This window comes from Hypanus sabinus, chromosome 27 (genome assembly GCF_030144855.1).
Source record: "Hypanus sabinus isolate sHypSab1 chromosome 27, sHypSab1.hap1, whole genome shotgun sequence".
Taxonomy (NCBI): domain Eukaryota; kingdom Metazoa; phylum Chordata; class Chondrichthyes; order Myliobatiformes; family Dasyatidae; genus Hypanus; species Hypanus sabinus.
In genome coordinates this window covers 30916346-30935845 of record NC_082732.1, presented here as the reverse complement: position 1 = coordinate 30935845, position 19500 = coordinate 30916346, and the positions used below count along the sequence as shown (strand labels likewise).

The 19500-nt window shown below is 42.2% G+C and overlaps 1 protein-coding gene across 4 annotated transcripts in view; it reads right to left on the bottom strand.

Annotated features, from left to right (window-relative positions):
- The window catches only part of camta1a (calmodulin binding transcription activator 1a), a 1215621-nt gene that overhangs the window by 190121 nt on the left and 1006000 nt on the right, over positions 1-19500 (bottom strand). The window lies entirely within an intron of this gene.

Genomic DNA, 19500 nt, shown 5'->3' with positions numbered 1-19500 from the left:
TAAGAAAGGATGGGCAGGACCATTTGCAATCATCCAAACATCACAGACATTTAGTGTTCTGACAGTTCTGGCTAAGCCAAGTGTGAAGCTTAGCTGGAACTGGCAATATTTCAGTATTGTGAGCAGGGTTTATTCTGGCCTTGCCCAAATGCTGGAGTTGCATTGCGGAAGACCAAATACACCACATCTAAAGGAGCTAGCTCTCAAACTGCAAGATGCAGATAATGGAGAGATGTTAGGACCAAATAGGGCTAGCTAATGGTTCGAGGTACCGGGCTAATAATAGATAGTTCTTTTTCAAAGAGCTAACACTGGCTTATTCAATTCACTGGATTCATCTGTGAATGAGAATGTATCCACCAAAAAGAAAACTTTAATATATCAGTGTCTTCATCAGTAACCCTGACTCCTGCTGGGGAGTATCATTCAGTTTGCCAAATGCTCTATTTTTAATAGTATTCATTTATTTCTTGTTTCTGCAACACGGGCAGCATTGGGAATACTACAATTTCTTACTTGTCCCAAATCACCTTTGAGAAGGTAGTAGTGAGCCACCTCCTTGAAACGCTGCACTCCTTGTGTTACAGCTGCTCCTGGAAGATGACTTCCAGATTTCTGATGACAAAGATGATGAAACAACGATACATTCCAAGGACATAGACGACCTAGGAAGGAGCTACACATGTTCCTATGCATTTGCTACCCTAAGTTTTGGGGGCTATGGGACTGGGAGGTCCTGTCAAAGTACTGATCTTATTTCTGCCTGCAATTTCATTCCTGAATCTGAGCAAGGGGAGGTTTTCTTTTCCAATTACCTAGAGGGAAATGAGAATCTAGTTGAATCAAAGTTTGCTTACTCTTTTCCATAGATGCTGCCTGGTCTGCTGAGTCCCTTCAGCATTTTGTGTGTTTTGCTTATTTTCCTTCGAGCCAGCTGTTGAATAGCAACATTAAGGTGCAAAACTCCATCTAGATACCCTATGCAACCACGAGGAAATCTGCAGATGCTGGAAATTCAAGCAACCCACACAAAATGCTGGTGGAACGCAGCAGGCCAGGCAGCATCTATAGGAAGAAGTACAGTCAATGTTTTGGGCCGAGACCTTTCATCAGGACTAACTGAAAGAAAAGGTAGTAAGAGATTTGAAAGTGGGGTGGGGGAGGAGGAAATCCAAAATGATAAGCGAAGACAGGAGGGGGAGGGGTGAAGCTAAGAGCTGGAAAGGTGATTGGCAAAAGGGATACACAGTTGGAAAAGGGAAAGGATCATGGGACAGGCTGTATCTGCCAGAGAAAGTAGGATCTCCCAGTGGCCACACATTTTAATTCCATGTCCCATTCCCATTCTGATATGTCTATCCATGGCCTCCTCTACTGTCAAGATGAAGCCACACTCGGGTTGGAGGAACAATACTTTATATTCCGTCTGGTTAGGCTCCAACCTGATGGCATGAACATCAATTTCTCTCACTTCTGTTAATGCCCCTCCTCCCCTTCGTACCCCATCCTTTATTTATTTATCTATCTATCTATTTATTTATTATCCCCCCCCTTTTTTCTCTCTCTCTTTTTTCTCTCTCTGCCCCTTTCACAATCACTCCTTGCCTGCTCTCCATCTCCCTCTGGTGCTCCCCACCCCCTTTCTTTCTCCCGAGGCCTCCCGTCCCACGATCCTTTCCCTTCTCCAGCTCTGTATCCCTTTTACCAACCACCTTTCCAGCTCTCAGCTTCACCCCTCCCCCTCCGGTCTTCTCCTATCATTTTGGATTTCCCCCTCCCCCTTCTACTTTCAAATCTCTTACTATCTTTTCTTTCAGTTAGTCCTGACAAAGGGTCTTGGCCCAAAACGTTGACTATACTTCTTCCTATAGATGCTGCCTGGCCTGCTGCATTCCACCAGCATTTTGTCTATGACTGGCAGTAGCTGCAGTGAAATACAGTTGGGCAAACACTTTAGCCACAAACCACAGTTGTGAAAAGACTTGTATTTTTTCATCAGAGTTCTAGTATCTGTATTATTAAAAGGGATATATATATATATAAAATTTATGGCCCTAAAGAGAAAGTGGCCAGAATAATACTGGACTGTGAGGCTATACATTTTCTATGGGGAAATAGTGAACGGCCAGGAGCTCTTTGATGCCATGCTATGAGCAGATGGGAGTCTCTAAAATTATAAAGTGGTTTGGAAAGAGATTTGGGGGTCTTAGTGCAAGAAACACAGTAGGTTAGCATGCAAGTACTGCAAGTTATTAGGTGCGATGACCACTATTACAACAGATATAGCCGTTAGAAGTAGGGAAGGATGTTTTAAGGATGTTGATGAGACCACACCTGGGATAACATATTGAGATTTTGTCTCTATGCTTAAAGAAGGATATGACTGTATTGGAGCTGATATGGAGCACGTTCATTCAATTGATTCCTGGGATGAAGGAGGGTTGAGCAAGTTTAGTCTATTCTCATTGATGTATGAAGAATTGTTGGTATGAAAGTGAGGCATTTTGAGAGGATGTTTGCTCCAATGGGAACTCATCATCAGAGCAATACGGGAACTAATATCAGAAAAAGGAGTCACTCGTTTCATCCGAAAATAATTTGAATTCCTTCTCTGATTTGAAATTCTCAACTCGACAGAGTTGTGGAGGTGGAGTTAATGAACAATGATTGACACACATTAAAACTACAAAGGGAGGAGCACATGTTAAGGCCAAGAGAGGATCAGCCATAATCACATTGAATGATAGAGTGGGCTTAAGGGGGCTGACAAACCTGCCTCTGCTTCCTACATTATGTTGTATTCTTCTGATGAGGCAGGCATACAAATAATATCTGCAATGGGGGAGACCAAAACTAAAGGGCCATTTATAAATATAAATCCAAACAAGGAATTTGGAAGAAACTCCTTTATCTAGGGGTTGGTGAAATGTGGCTCTCACATGATATAGTTGAGGGAAATAGGAATATGCAGAACTATAAAATATACTATAGCTGGTCCCTCAGTCCAACTAGAGTGTACTGGTATCATACTCCACATGACTCTCTTCCGATTCTATCTGCCTAATCGCAATCTTTCAACAAAATTTTCTAATGTGCAGCATTTGTGGATAAGATTCTCTTCTTGAAAGTGGGTGATCTCATACTTACTGGCATGCAAGTCCAACTGGCATAATTTAATATCACTTTGCAGACTAACACTATTAATACAGGTCTGTGCAAGTTCTTAGTATCCTAGTAATAACAAAATGTTCATATTTTCTCTGCTCTCCATTTCCTGCCACTCAGCTGGTTTCCTTGGCAGGTCAATAATAAGCCTTAAATTTCATGAACTCTAACTTTAGCTAAGTGTCTGCTGAGGTATTTGATAAAATTCCCCTAGAAGTTCACGCAAATAACATCCATACACATTTCATTCTCTGTTACCCTAGTCAAGATCATAAGGCATAACCTAGACTTTACAACCCCTCGTTGGCTCTCTCTGATCAACTGAGAATTATCAAGGTGTTCAGCCTTAATTATAGATTCAAATACTTTCCTAGCAACAGATGTTTGGTTAACTGATCTGCAATTCCCTGGTCTCTACCCCTCACCTTTCCTAAATAATGGAGTGACATGTGCAATTATACAATTCAAAAGAATAGTTTCTGAGTCAGAAAAGCTTTAGAAAATGTCATAGATAGGAATAGAAAATGATCAAAAAGGTAACACAAGGCTGATTCTTATCATTTAAGGAGCAGAAAGCAAGTGGGCTAAGTTATCCTGCAATTATGTATTAAAGTGCTGTATTGACAAAATCTAAAGTATTAAACTAGTTCTGTGCACTGAATTCTAAGGAGGGGATATTAACCTTGGACAGCATGGACCTTAGACTTAGCAGAATATGTGGCTTGCAAGAGTTAAACTATTCAGAGATGAAAAATAATTTAGAACTTAATTTAGAAACACGAGGGGGTATTTCTTTACTCAGAGAGTGATAGCTGTGTGGAATGAGCTTCCTGTAGAAGTAGTAGAGGCCAGTTCAGTTGTGTCATTTAAGGTAAAATTGGATAGGTATATTGACAGGAAAGGAGTGGAGGGTTATGGGCTGAGTGCGGGTAGGTGGGACTAGGTGAGATTAAGAGTTCGGCACGGACTAGGAGGGCCGAGATGGCCTGTTTCCGTGCTGTGATTGTTATATGGTTAACTTACTTGAAATAATTTAGAAGAGTAAAGACTGTTTCAAAATTTTGAAGACATTAATAGAACCCTTTGAGCAAAACGATAAAATATTTCCACTGTGTGGGGCTTTGAGGACTGAGGGAGAGTGTACAAATTAGAGTTGAGCCCTTCAGCAGTGAAATTGGAAAATGCGAGGTAGGTGGCAGAAATGGGTTGATCAATCATTGATATGAAATCAGAGAACAATGAGATTTTATTCAACAAGTGTACTATAGGATATGGGGAAAATGATACTTGCTCGGCCATGATCTCTCTGAGTGGTGGAACAAGCTTGAGAGCTAAAATGGGATACTCCTGTTCTGCAGTTCTTCTTCCTAAAGCTTGGGCATCAAGGCTAGTTCCAGGCAACTCAGCAGAGATTGGGGATGATATCAGATTTTTCTTTGTAAGATACAGTTTTTATTTTAACAGTCTTGAATTAGAAACAGGTGCCTTTCTTTCAAGTTTCCATGAAGTGCCACATCTGCCTGCAGGCCCCTCCTCTGGTCTCACAGTATCAGCCACGTGGTCTCTCACACGTTATCCTATTATCAAGCCCAGCATGGAGAAAGCCTGACACTGACGGGTTATGCCAGAAGTCACTCTGCAGACAAATGTTCTGGATCTTCTTGTTCCGTCGTAATCAACGCACAATCTGGTGGCAGCTGAGTTTGGGAGGAATACAATTAACATCTCCCTGCAGCGCATCAGGAAATTGAAGAGTTATATATATAAAAAAAACATCAGTGAGCTCTAATTGCAGGGACTTTACAGAGTCATCATACCAATGTTCCAAGGAAGCACTGTTTGCCAGAGTGGTACTTTTTGCAAAACAGTTACCCAGATACCAGTACATTGTCACTATAATGACAAAGGAATGAATTTTCTTTGTAACTTGCTGTTTTCTCATTTTTTTCAACTTATACTAGTTGCCATGGAAACTGAAACACTGGCAGCTTTGCACTTAAGCAAGCCAGCTGAGACTTGCTTCTTCTTGACCACACAAGCATTACTGACAAGACCACTTGACGTCCTAAGTTCTGATACATGCACCTCCAGCGGTGGCCAGTCAACAGCTGAGAACCCACCTGCCTTCTCCCTCCCCACACTTGGGAAAGCTGAGACAAATTATTCTGCCATAAACTGTATCAGTAAAGTCCAGGAGCAGAGCCTGGCACTCTCCAGTCTTTAGAAAGGGAACCTGAGGGAGGCGAGTAGTTCTATAACCTACACGACACACAAAATGCTGGAGGAACTCAGCAGACCAAGCGGCATCTATGGAAAATAGTACAGTTGATGTTTTGGGGTGAAACCCATAAGAACATTATACCATAAGATATAGGAACAGAGGTAGGCCATTCTGCCCATCAAGTCTGTTCTGCCATTCAGTTATGGACTGATCCAATTTTTCCAGTCATCCCCACTCCCTTGCCTTCTCCCTTCAGTTTTGATGTTTCCTATATCCCAAAGACATGCTGGTTAGTAGGTTAATTGGTCAGTGTAAATTTGTATGTAATTCTGGATGGCAGGGTGCACATAAATCTCTACCAAAGGAGGTGTAAGGCGCTCCTTCCCTCTGCTAGCCTGCAGGTCATCCTTGGGCAAGTGTAGCACCTGCTTAGCTTCTCGATCAGGATCACGTGAAGCCATGGGAGTAGGTTGCACGAGCAGCTGGTGCATATCACAAGTCCTTGTTATACAACCGGCCACAAATCTGAAGAGTACTGATAATGGCTGGATCACCCATCTTACTGCCCAGAAGAAGGCAATGCAAAGCATTTTTGTAGAAAAATTTGCCAAGAATAATCTTGGTCATGAAAGGACATTGATTGCAGCACATAACAAACAAAGAATGTAGGTAATTATTAGAATCTGAAGTGAGCTGATGGGAAAATAAAGAAAATTTAGTGCAGCATCAATGTAGCTGGTGGCTTTAAGTTTGATGTGGAGTTGACAGGCTGGCAGGCCTGGTTCTGTTGTATATGACTCTCTGTGTCTACACCTTGTTTCTGCACAGAAGCTGCCTGACCTATTGGGAATTTCTCAGTACTTTTATTCTATTGTTCTACGTAAGTGGAAAAGAATAAGAAAAGGGGATGAGAACAGTGAGTCTTCAGGGTCCAGGGAGCAGTAAATGTCTGGGATGAAGGAAATGGTAGTTATAGAGTGAACAGGGAGAATCTAAAAGGGAAGTCCATTAATACAGTACTGTGCAAAAGTCTCAGGCACATATATATATATATATATATATATATAGCTAGGCTGCCTAAGACTTTTGCACAGCACTGTATAGGACCATTGATCCAAAAAGGGAATTTGGGACAATCTTGGAATTGGAATTGGTTTAATATGGTAACATTTCGTATACCGAGTAACAGGGAGGAACATATCTTGCATTCTGTTCATACAGAACAATTCATTGCACAGTACATCGACGTAGTACAAGGTAAAACAATAACAGAATGCAGAATAAAGTGTAACAGCTACAGAGAATGTGCAGTGCAGGTAAACAAGAAGGAGCAATATTATAATGAGGCAGATTATGAGATCATCAGCCTCCGTAGCATCCAAGACAACTTCAAGGAATGGTGCCTCAGAAAGGTGGCGCCTATCATTAAGGACTCCCCCCCCCCCCCCCAGCACCCTGGACATGCCCTCTTCTCACTGTTACCATCAGGAAGGAGGTACCGAAACCTGAAGACACACACTCAGTGATTCAGGAACAGCTTCTTCCCCTCTGCCATCTGACATTGAACCCATGAACACTACTTCACTTTTTTTATATTTCTGTTTTTGCACTATTTTTAATTCAACTATTTAATATACACATACTTAATTGATTTACTTATTTATTTTTTCTCTATTATTTATCATGTATTGCTTTGTACTGCTGCCACCAAGTTAACAAATTTCATGACGTATGCTAGTGATATTAAACCTGATTCCGACTCTGATCTCATCATACTGGGGAACCATTCAATAGGCTTATAACAGCAGGGTAGAAACTGGCCTTGAACTTGGTGGTATGCGCTTTCATGTTTATGCATCTTCTGCCCAATAGGAGAGGGGGAAAGAGAAAATGTCTGGGGGGCTGGAGTTGGGTCTTTGATTACGTTGGCTGCATTATCGAGGCAGTGAGAAGAATAGACAAAATCCATGGATGGGAGGTTGGTTTCTGTGATGAGCTGAAATGTTTCCACTACTCTCTGTAGTTTCTCATGGTTGTGGGCAGAGCAGTTGCGATACCATCTGGATAGGATGGTTTCCTTGGTGCATCAATGAAAATTGGTAAGGGCTAATGGGGTCGTTCCAAATTTCTTTAGCCTCCTGATGAAGCAGAGGCAATGGTGAGCTTTCTTGGCCTTGGCCATTAGATGAGGACAGGCTCTTGGTGATAATCATTCCAAGTAACCTGAAACTCTTAACTCTCTCAGCCTCAATACTGTTGATATAAACAGGAGTATGTGCACCCCCTCTTCCTGAAGTCTATGACCAGTTATTTTGCTTTGCTGCCATTGGGAGAAAGATTGTTGTCATGACACCTTGTCACTAAGCTCTCTCTCCTTCCTGTGCTCCAACTCGCCATTATGTGAGATATAGCCTACTTCATGCTATCTTCTTCAAACTTGCAGGTGGAGTTAGAGGAGAATCTGGTCAGACATTCATAAGTGTATAGGGAGTAGAGTAGAAAGCTGAGGACACAACATTGTCCAGCACCAATGTTTGGAAAATTTGAGGTGGAGGTGGTTCTGCTTATCCTTACTGATTGTGGTCTGTTAATCAGGAAGTCAATGATCCAGTTGCAGAGGGAGGTGTTGACTCCCAGGCCTTGCAGTTTGAAAATGAGTTTGCTTCGAGTTTCCTACACTCTGTCCGCCAGAGAAAGCAGGATCTCCCAGTGGCCACACATTTTATTTCCACATCCCATTACAATTCTGATATGTCTATCCATGGCCTCCTTTACTGTCAAGATGAAGCCACACTCAGGTTGGAGGAACAACACCTTATATTCTGTCTGGGTAGCCTCCGACCTGATGGCGTGAACAGTGATTTCTCTAACTTCCGTTAATGCCCCTCCTCCCCTTCTTACCCCATCCCTCATTCATTTATCTATCTATCTATCTATTTATTTATTCATTCCCCCCCTTTTCTCTCTCTCTGCCCCTCTCACAATCACTCCTTGCCTGCTCTCTACCTCCCTCTGGTGATCCCCTCCCTCTTTCCTTCTCCCTTCGGCCTTCCATCCCGTGATACTTTCCCTTCTCCAGCTGTGGATCCCTTTTGCCAATCAACTTTCAAGCTCTTGGCTTCATCACTCCCCCTCCTGTTTTCTCCTATCATTTCAGAGCTCCCCCTCCCCCTCCCCCTTCCTAATCTCTTATTATTTTTTCTTTCAGTTAGCCCTGACGAAGGGTCTCAGCCTGAAATGTCGACTGTGCTTCTTCCCATAGATGCTGCCTGGCCTGCTGCGTTCCTCCAGCAATTTGTGTGTATTGTTTGAATTTCCAGCATCTGCAGATTTCCTCGTGATTGCTTCGAATTAGTTCTGAAGGCTCAGCTGGAGTTAATTAACAGTAGTCTAATGTCAGCGTCTTCACTGTCTGGATGCTCAAAAGTGCAGAGCCAGGGAGATAATATCTGTCATAGACCTATTTTGGCAGTAGGTGGATACAGTGGGTCGAAGATGTCTGGGACACCAGAGTTAATGTGTGCCATGACCAGCTTCTCGAATTACTTCATGACAGTGGATGTCTGTGCCACTGGGCCACACTCATTAAGGCATGCTACCTTGTTTTTCTTAGTAACAATGATAATAGTGGCATTCGTAAGGCAAGCAGGAATCTCAGATTGAAGCAGGTAGAGGTTAAAATTGTCTACAAGTAACCCCGCCAACTAATCTGCACAGGATCGAAGGGCACAGCTAGGGATACCACCCAGGCCAGATTCTATCGAGGGTTCACTCTCTGGAAGATCGATCTTACATCCGCAGCAGTGACTGTGGGTTGAGGTGCACAGAAAGTGTTAAGCCCATTGGGAAGGGATTTGCTGTTGTTGGAGATGCTGCCCAAATTCACTGTGCTTTCTGTTATAGCATGCAAGCCCTTTCTTACCCAGCACCTAATTAAAATACAGATTCAGCACCTTCGAGAATGATCAAGTTGAATAGTGGACATAGGATAAGTACACGAGGGAGAAAGGAGTAAGAAAATGCTTGCTGACTGAGAGAGGTTAGATGAGACCTGGAGTAGGCATGTACTGAATATAAAGCCCTGGCACTGATGAGGTAGGTAGAAAGACCATTTTCTCTGCTGCATATTCAATATAAGCCTCTGAAAAACCAGCAAAACCAACAACCACAGCAGTAATGATAAAGTACAAAGAACGAAAGAGAGAGGGAGGATCTTTCCCCTTTAGCCTTTAATTCCCCTTTCTCTTCTTCTACAGAAATAAAGAACAAAGAACGACAAGTAAATAGAAAGTGGATAGAAAGCCAATTTTATGTGCAGAGGGAATTCATAGGGAATGATTTTCAACCCAGTCGATTCTGTTCACTTATCTGTCCTAAGGTTCCTGGAGTGCCTGAGCTGCATACCGAGCAGCCCCCAGAATGCAGAGTAAATACTCGGATGAAGGCAAACAGAGTCATAACAACAGTTTGACTCTTGTTTGCTGCTTCATCAACGCTAAGTGGCCGATAAATCACCTTGGCATAGTGTTACATCTGGTCCATGGCTTTATCGTTAATCTGATGTCTGTTCCTCATGAAAAATGAAAAAATAAAGGTTGCATTAAAACAGAATTTATATATTGCCCAGGAACCAGTAATGACTACTAATGATCCTTCACTGCATATTTGTTTTAGGATTCAAGGGACTCGATTATTCAGATTTGTTTTTCTCCTTTACTCAAATAAATTTCTGTGCCGTTCTCAGCCTCAATGCAAAGCTTAAAAGGCATTTGTGAGGCTTAGGCTCAGTGCTTGACTAGCCTGAAGGGAGTAGCTAGGAGATGGCCCAACACAGATTTACTTGTCCACCTCTGTCTTCTTGAAGCAACAGGACATTCAGTACTCAGTTCTCTCATTTCCTCTTCTTTTTCTTCTCCTACTTCCTCAGGTTCAGAGATCTGCGGGTAGAGCCAACCCTTTCTATGGACTGCAGAGGCTGAGAATAGCACTGGGTGCAGAAGAGAGCTTCAGCAGGTTTAAAACAAGACTCACAACATCCTCTCTCAATATACTTCATTCTTCCCTAGGATCTTAAAATCACATGTTTGAGGCCCACGTCTAAATACTCCTTACTGAGCTAGTCACTGTGTCATGTAGCACAAACAGGCCCAGCTCATTTATGCGGAACAAGATGCCCATCTACACTATTCCTATTTGCCTGCATTTAGCCAATATCCTTCTAAACCTTTCCTGTCCATTTAGCATGCCTTTTCAATCCTGCTGGGTATCACAAAGAAAACAGAAAATTAGAATGAATGTATTTTTAGACTGGAAGGATGTGACTACTGTGGTACCTCAAGAATCAGTTTGGGACCTTTAGTTTCGTACCACTTACATGAATGACATTGAGGAGGAAATGAAATATAAGATTTCCAAGTTCGCCAATGATACAAAAAGAGGTGGAAGGGTATGCAGTGGATATTGTGATTCAGCAGTGGGATATGGATAGGTTGAAAGGCTGGGCAAAAACCTGGCAAATGGACTTTAATGTGGGGAAGTGTGAATTTTTTTTAATTTTAGTGATACGGAAGTGGCCCTTCTGGCACTTTGGACCATGCTGCCCCAACAAATCAGATTAACCCTAACCTAATCACAGGACAATTTACAACGATCAAGTAACCAACCAGTCTTTGCACTGTGGGAGGAAACTGGAGGACCTAGAGAAAACGCATGCATTCCACAAGGGAGGATGTACAAAGACTCCTTAGAGAATGGCACCAGAATTGAACTTGAACTCCAGAATGCCATGAGCTGATATAGTGCAGCGCTAACTGCAGCGCTACTATGGCGCCTCAAGTGATTTTTGGGAAGAAGAATCAAAAGGCAAATTGTAATCTAAACGGAGGGATACTGCAAATCAGTGATGTTCGGAGGGATCTAGTGAATGAATCACAAAATGTTAACAGGCAAGTAGAACAAGTAGTTAAGAAGGCAAACAGCATTTTGCACCTCATTGTGAAGGGTTTGGAGCTTAAGAGTAGGAGTGTTCCCCTACAGTTTTGCTACCTAGAGTACATACACATTTCTGCTCCCTTTACCAGAAAATAATGCAGTGGCACTGAAGACAGTCCAAAAGTAAATTTAGCAGGCTATTTTTTGGATTAGTGGTTGCCCTATCAAGAGAGACTAGACAGTTTGGGCCTGCATTCCTTGGAGCTTAGCAGAATGACATAACAAGCACTGTAACGCTTGACAGAGTGGTCATTTACTTGTAATCGCTTGTGGGAGAGTTTCAAACAAGAGGACATAGTTGCAAAATAGAGGTTATTTAAAACGGAGGTGTATGGAAACTCTTCACTCAGAGGGTGGTGAACCTCTGGGATTTTCTGCCCAGCAGGGTTGGGAAGGTCAGATTAGATATACTTAAGAAAAGATAGATAAATATTTGAAAGTCTGAGGAATTGAGGGATATAGGAAACTGGCACACTAATGAAGACCAGCCAGAATCACACTGTATCAGAAAGGGCTTGAGAGGCACAGTGACCTCTTCTTGCTCCTATTTTCTTGTGTTCCATGCTTGTTTCCCACTAATTGGCTTTTTGGCTCCTTCAATTTGAGATTAGCAGTAATGATCACATTCTTTTTGGGGCAAAACAAAAACTATTGAGACATTTGTTTGAGAAACTCAGAACAAAAGTAGCAGAACAGCGCTCACCATGTCAGTTCCATTAGCTCATAATTATAAAATTATAGCAATAAAACCTCTCGTAATCAGCCATTGATAGTATCTTGAACTGTGTCTGTTAGTAACAGTGGAAGTATTTCTAGAGTCTCAGAGTACTGAAACAGTTCCATTTGCCCATCCAGTCTGTGTCAAATCATTTAAACTGCCTTGTCCCTTCGACCTACGCAGGCATCATAGGCCTCCATACCTCTGCCATTCACATCTCTATCCAAACTTCTCTCAAAGGTTGAAATCAAAATCGCATCCAGCACTTGCGCTGGCAGCACGTTCCCCACTCTCACCATTCAGTGAATATGTTTCCCCTAATGCTTCCCTTAAGCTTTTCAACTTTAACCCTTAACCTATGACCGCTGATTGTAGTCCCACCCAAACAGTGGAAAAATCAACCCATCTATTGAAATAATCACATATCAGGTCTTTTAGAATACCTTCCATTTACTTTCCCACTACTGATGTCAGGCTCACCAGCCTATACTTTCCTGATTTATTCTTAGAGTCTTTCTTTAACAGCAGAACAACATTTGCTATCCTCCAAACCTCCAGTATCTCACCTGTTGCTAAAGATGATACAACTATCTCTGCTATGGCCCCTGCAATTTCTGCAATTGCTTCCCACAGGGTCTGAGAGAAAGCTTCTCAGGCCCTGGGGATTCGTCCACCCTGATTTGCCTTAAGAGAGCAAACACCTCCTTCTTAGTAATCTGTATAGGATCCATGACCTCATTGCTGCTTTGCCTCACTTCTATAGTCTCTGTGTCTGTCTCCCAAGTAAATACAGATGCAAAAAATCCATTTAAGATCTCCCCCTATTTCTTTTGACTCCACAAGTAGATTCCATTCTGATCTTCCAGAGGACCAATTTTATTCCTTGCAATTCTTTTGGTTTTAGAAGTCCTTAGTCGGCTAGAGCAACCTCGTGCCTTCTTTTAGCCTTCCCAATTTTCTTCTTAAGTATTCTCTTGAATTTCTTTTACTCTTTAAGTACCTCATTTGTTCCTACCTGCCTATACCTGCTAGGCACTTCCTTTTTTTTTGTTAGTCAGGGCCTCAATATCTCTTAAAAACCAAGGTCCCCTAAACCTGTTATCCTTGACTTTTATTCTAACAGGAACATACAAACACTGTACTCATACAATCTCACTTTTGATGGCCTTCCACTTACCAGGTATACCTTTGCCAGAAAATAGCCTGTCCCAATCCACACTTACCAGCTCCTTTCTCAAAACTGGCCTTTCTCCAATTTACAATTTTATCCCAAGGACCAGACCTATCCTTTTCCCGAATTACCTTGAAGCTAATGGCATTACGATCACTAAACACAGTGTTCATCTACACAAGCTCCGTCACAGGACCTGTCTCATTCCCTAATAGAAGATCAAGTATTGCACACCGTCTCACTGCAACTTCTATGTACTGATTAAGGAAACTTTCCTGAACGCATTTGACAAGCTCTATCTCATCTTCTCCATTTACAAAATGGGAATCCCAGTCAATATGTGGGAAGTTAAAATCACCCACTATCACAACCTTGTTTCTTTCAACCGTCTGTGATCACTCTACAAATTTGTTCCTCAAAATCCCAAGAATTCTTGGGCAGTCTCTAATACAGCCCCATTAACATGATCATACCTTTTTTTATTTCTCAGTTCCACCCACAAAGTCCCACTAGACAAGTTCTCTGGTCTATCCTGACAACTTGCATTACATTTTCCCTGACTAGTAATGCCTTTCCCTGACACATAACTCCCCCTTTAATCCCTTATATTCTATCATGACTAAAACAAAAGAACCATGGAATATTGAGCTGCTAGCCCTGCCCTTCCTGCAACCAAGTCTCACTAATAGCTACAATATCATAATCTCATGTGTTGATCCATGCCCTAATCTCATCCACCTTTCCTACAATACTTCTTGTATTGAAATATATGCAGCTCAGAACATTTGTCCCACCACGCTCAATCTTTAGCTTCCTGACTTTGTCTGAGGTTTTAACAACATCTGTCTTCACAGTGATCTCCCAGCAGCCACACATTTTAATTCCACGTCCCATTCCCATTCTGATATGTCTATCCATGGCCTCCTCTACTGTCAAAATGAATCCAAACTCAGGTTGGAGGAACAACACCTTATATACCAGCTGGGTAGCCTCCAACCTGATGGCATGAACATTGACTTCTCTAACTTCTGTTAATGCCCCTCCTCCCCTTCTTACCCCATCCCTGACATATTTATAGAGAACGTTTGCCTGTTCTCCATCTCCCTCTGGTGCTTCCCCCCTTTCTTTCTTCCGAGGCCTCCTGTCCCATGATCTTTTCCCTTCTCCAGCTCTGTATCACTTTCGCCAATCACCTTTCCAGCTCTTAACTTCAACCCATCCCCTCCAGTCTTCCGCTATCATTTCGCATTTCCCCCTCACCCCACTACTTTCAAATCTCTTACTATCTTTCCTTTCGGTTAGTCTTGATGAAGGGTCTCAGCCGAAATGTTGACAGTGCTTCTCCCTATAGATGCTGCCTGGCCTGCTGTGTTCCACCAGCATTTTGTGTGTGTTATCTGTCTCCACAACTGCTCTACTATCTGTTCTGGCACTCTAGTTCCCATCCCCCTGGAGCTCTAGTTTAAACTTCCCCTGTGCAGTACTAGTGAACCTTCCCACTAGGATATTAGTCCCCATCCAGTTTAGGTGCACCATCTCTTCTGTATAGGTCCCACCTTCTCTGGAAGAGAACCCAATAATCCAAAAAACTGAAGCCATCCCTTCTACACCAACTCCTCAGCCACATGTTAAACTGTATGATCTTCTTAGGATTGGCCTCAGTAGCACATGGCACGGGTAGCAATCCTGAGATCACAATGAATGGCATTTGACTCAGAGGGAGAAATGTCAATCATTCACATAATCACTAGATCTTGAATAAGTTGTTCCCATATTTCACCAAAATGCTAGTAATTCAAGATAATAGCTCATCTTCTCAAAGACAAGTCAGAGGCAAGCAATGAATGCCTACCTTATCAGTGTCAACCCGTATGCAAATAATAAACTATGAAACTACCAGGGGTGAAAGTACAAACAGAGCATATCAGTATGAAAGTGGCTGATGTATTAAATAAGCAACATAACTGTACTGATAATACCTTGTATTTCATCTGGTTAGCCTCCAACCTGATGGCACAGACATTGATTTCTCAAACTACCGGTAATGCCCCACTTCCCCTTTCCCTCTCCCGCCTTATCCCCTTACCTGCCCATTACCTCCCTCTGGTGCTCCTGCCCCTTTTCTTTCTTCCATGGCCTTCTGTCCTCTCCTATCAGATATCCCCCTTCCCTAGCCCTGTATCTCTTGCCTCCCAGCCCTTAACTTCACTCTTCCTCTCCCTCCCAGTTTCACCTCTCAGCTTTTGGTTCTTCTTCCCTTTCTCCCACTTTCTCACTCTGACTCATCTTTTTTTTCTCCAGTCCTGATGGAGGGTCTCAGCCCAAAACGTCAACTGCGTTCCTCTCCATAGATGATGCCTGAGCTTCTCCAGCATTTGGTGTGTGTTGCTTGGATTCCCAGCATCTGCAGATTTTCCCTTGCTTGTGATAAAAATTTCAGTTACTTCCATCCTGGAAACTCTAGTATAAAAGATCTTGCTGGGGCTTAATTGCTATACATTAATAAACTGGCATCATGGTCAGCATCTGTGAAGTACCAGTCTGTGTGCTAAAATACCCCAAGGCATTTCGTGTGAGCAGTAGGAGACTAAATTTGATATTAAACCATGTAAGCCAGCCAGAAGCTTGACCAAAGAGATAGATTTAAAGGAGAAGGGAAAGGCCAAAAGATGTAAGTACTGAATGCCAGAGCCTAGGATGAAGGCATAGTGGGCAATGGTATAGAATTGAAACCATGGATTTACAAAAGACTAGAATTAGAGGAGTAAACAATATTTTGCTCTTTTTCCACTTTCTGTACTTCTGCCCTCTTGTACTGGAATGAATAGCTTGTTAATTTCACTTATGGTTAAATCCAATTTGTGGTCTCACCTAGCATACTGGCACTTTGCAGTGGAAGTCATTGGCCGTGATCAAGTGGATCAACCCTGACAAGTTATTGGTTGGTGGATACTGAAGAACAGGCAAATCTAGACTGATTGGCTCCTGTGCTTGTTCAGCCATGAATAAGATCACAACTAATCTTTTACCTCTGTGCCACTTTCCTGTACTAGCCATCATATCCCCAGATTTCTTTAAAATTAAAAAAAAAACAGTTTATCTCTGACTTGAATATATTAAGCAATTGAGATTCCACAGCCATCCTGGGTGATGAATTCCAATGATTCAGTACCTTCTTGCTGAAGAAATATCTTCACCTATATGTCATTGCCCAACTCTTAGTTTCCTTTGAGACATCCTGGTTTAAGGAAACCAACTCTGGGAAAAGATCAGCCACACATCAACCCTTATAAACAGGCCCGCAAGCCTGACATCAATAGTGGGAAAGTTAATGGAAGGAATTCTAAGGGACCAGATATATGAGTATTTGGATAGACGGAGGACTGATTAGGGATAATCAACATGGTTTTGTGCAGAGTAGATTGTGTCTAATCAATCTTATAGTTTTTTGAGCAAGTTACCAAGAAAGTTGATCAAGGCAAGGCAATGGATATTGTCTACATGGACTTTAGCAAGGCATTTGACAAGGTCCCACATGGAATGTTGTTCACAATGGTCACTTGGCATTCAAACTGAGGTAGTAAAATGGATTAGACAGTGGTTTTGTGGGGGAAGCCAGAAAATGGTGGTAGACAGCTGTCTCTCTGACTGGAGGCCTAAGACGAAGTGGTGCTGGGTCAGTTGTTGTTTGTCGTCTGCATTAACGATTTGGATGATAATGTGGTTTAACTGGATCAGCAAATTTGCAGATGACACCAAGATTGTGTAGTGGACAGCGAGGAAGATGAGCAGGGCTTGCAGCAGGATCCGGACCAGCTAGAAAGATGGGTTGTAAGACAGCAGATAGAATTTAATGCAGGCAAGGGCAAGGTATTGCACTCTGGGAGGCCCGACCAAGGTAGGTCTTCCACAACAGTAGGGCACTGAGGAGGGTGGTGGAATAAAGGAATCTGGGAATACAGGTCCATAATTTATTGGAAGTGGAGATACATGTAGATAGGGTCATAATGAAAGCTTTTGACACATTGGCCTTCAAAGATAAAAGTACTGAGTACAGGAGATGGGATGTTATGTTGAAATTGTATAAGATGTTGGTGAGGACTAATTTAGTATTGTGTGCAGTTTTGGTCACCTACTTACAGGAAGGAAGTAAATAAGGTTGATAGAGCACAGAGAAAATTTTTAAGGATGTTGCCAGGATTGGAGGACCTGAGTTATGAGGAAAGATTGAATAAGGTAGGATTTTATTCTTTGGAATGTAGAAGATTAAGGTGAGATCTGATAAAGGTATACAAAATTATGAAAGGTATGGACAGGGTAAATGCCAGCACACTTTTTCCATTGAGGTTGGGTGAGATTACTACTAGAGGTTATAGATTAAGGGTGAAAAGTGAAAAGTTTAAGGGGAACATGAGGGGAAACTGCTTCACTCAGAGGATGCTAAAAGTGTGGAACGAGCTGCCAGTGCCAAGTGGTGCGTGCAAACTCGATTTCAACATTTAAGAGAAGTTTGGATGGGTACATGGAGGGGTATGGAAGGCTCAGTCCTGGTGCAGGCCAATGGGTGTGGGCAATTTACATGACTTGGCACAGGCTAGATGTGCCAAAGGGCCTCTTTCTGCGCTGTGCTTCTCTAAGATTCTAAATCCCTTAATTACTTACAATTCAATGATTTTTGCCTCTCATTCTTCTAAATGGGTCAAGTCTGCTTAATCTCTCCCGAGACTACAAACCTGCCATCCCAGGAATCTATGGTGAAACTTCATTGCAGTCCATTTCTCTTATGCGTAATTAGTCTTACAAAGGAAGACCTGACCATACAGAATATTTTACATGTGGTTACACCCTCATCTCAGATGGTTGTGTGTTTGAGTCCCAGTTCAGAGACCTGAGGGTATAATTTAAACTCATAGGTCCAGTGCATTTTTGAAAGAGTCTGTACTGTTGGAGATGCCACTTTCCAATGAAATGTAAAACAAATTTTGGTCTGTCCTCCCAGGTATATGTACAAAAGGCAGTGGCATATTCTGAAGAAGATGATGATGAGGGGAGTTTTCTCTAATATTCTGGCTCTGTCTTTGGTAATTAAAAAAGACAGGATTGTCTACTTATTTTCATTGGATCTTGCTGTGGGGAAAAATCAGCTTCTGCATTTTTCATGCAGCAAATCAGGTTAGTCTTTAAAATGTTCTTTTCATGGTGCAAAGCACTTTAAGGCATTCTATAGATATAAAAGACAATAGATAAACGGAAAACCATTCCTCTTTGATGAGTTTATTCTCCTGCACTTTTCTTTGCTCCCTGAATTGGAAAATTAGTTGTGCTGATATAGGATACAGATTCAGGATGGGCAGGTTTAATGCCCAACATAATAACAGGGAGTGCAGTTACATTTAACAACCATTTATACATGAGCACAGGGCTGTGTAAAGCTGGCAGATGAGTTTACAGTGTGTTGTGGAACAGCACAGGGAGCCCACACTGGCATTGAAATTCAATGCATGAGCCATTCAGAACAATCACATTCCCAATGCTGATGATCTGTTGCGAACTGAACCAGTCATAACCCAGTGGGCCTCTGCTCATCTCCAGCCTTTGTTACCACTCTTTGTACTAATAAACCAATAACTTGCTAAAATACCTCCAAATTTTGGGAATGTTTTTACTTTTGTTTTTTTCTCTATTTGGAGGAGTCAGCTTCAGTGGGCTGATGTATAAAAATTGGCTTCCTTGCAGCTGGCATCACAAGAGAAAAAGACTGGATGGTTCAGGAGAAAGGTGATGGTAATTGTGTGTCTCAGCGTTACACAAATTTCTTCTGGGTGTGATCATGCAGAGCATTTGATTATTTTGGGAGGCCCACACCTAGTGAGAGAAGCACCTTGCTTTGTCTACAGTTTTCACTCTAGATGGCAAATATGTCCTATTATAATGTACAGTATTTATCTAAATTAGAACATTTACCATGGATTTGCCAACCTCAGCCAGAGAGGCCATGGGATAGCTTGTGCCTGAAAAATTGTCATCTTTGCAAATTATTGGCTACAGGCCACAAAACAGTGTAGGGAGATGATTTTAAACCACATCTAAGGCCTGCTGTACCTCCCCATGGAATATCTGATGGGACACTCCAGAGGGGATTTTATTCTATAAACTTTGCTGTCTCATTCTGGATGAATCCAGATAGGTACAGAGAGGACTTCACTGTCTTTTACCCATGCCGTATTTAGATTG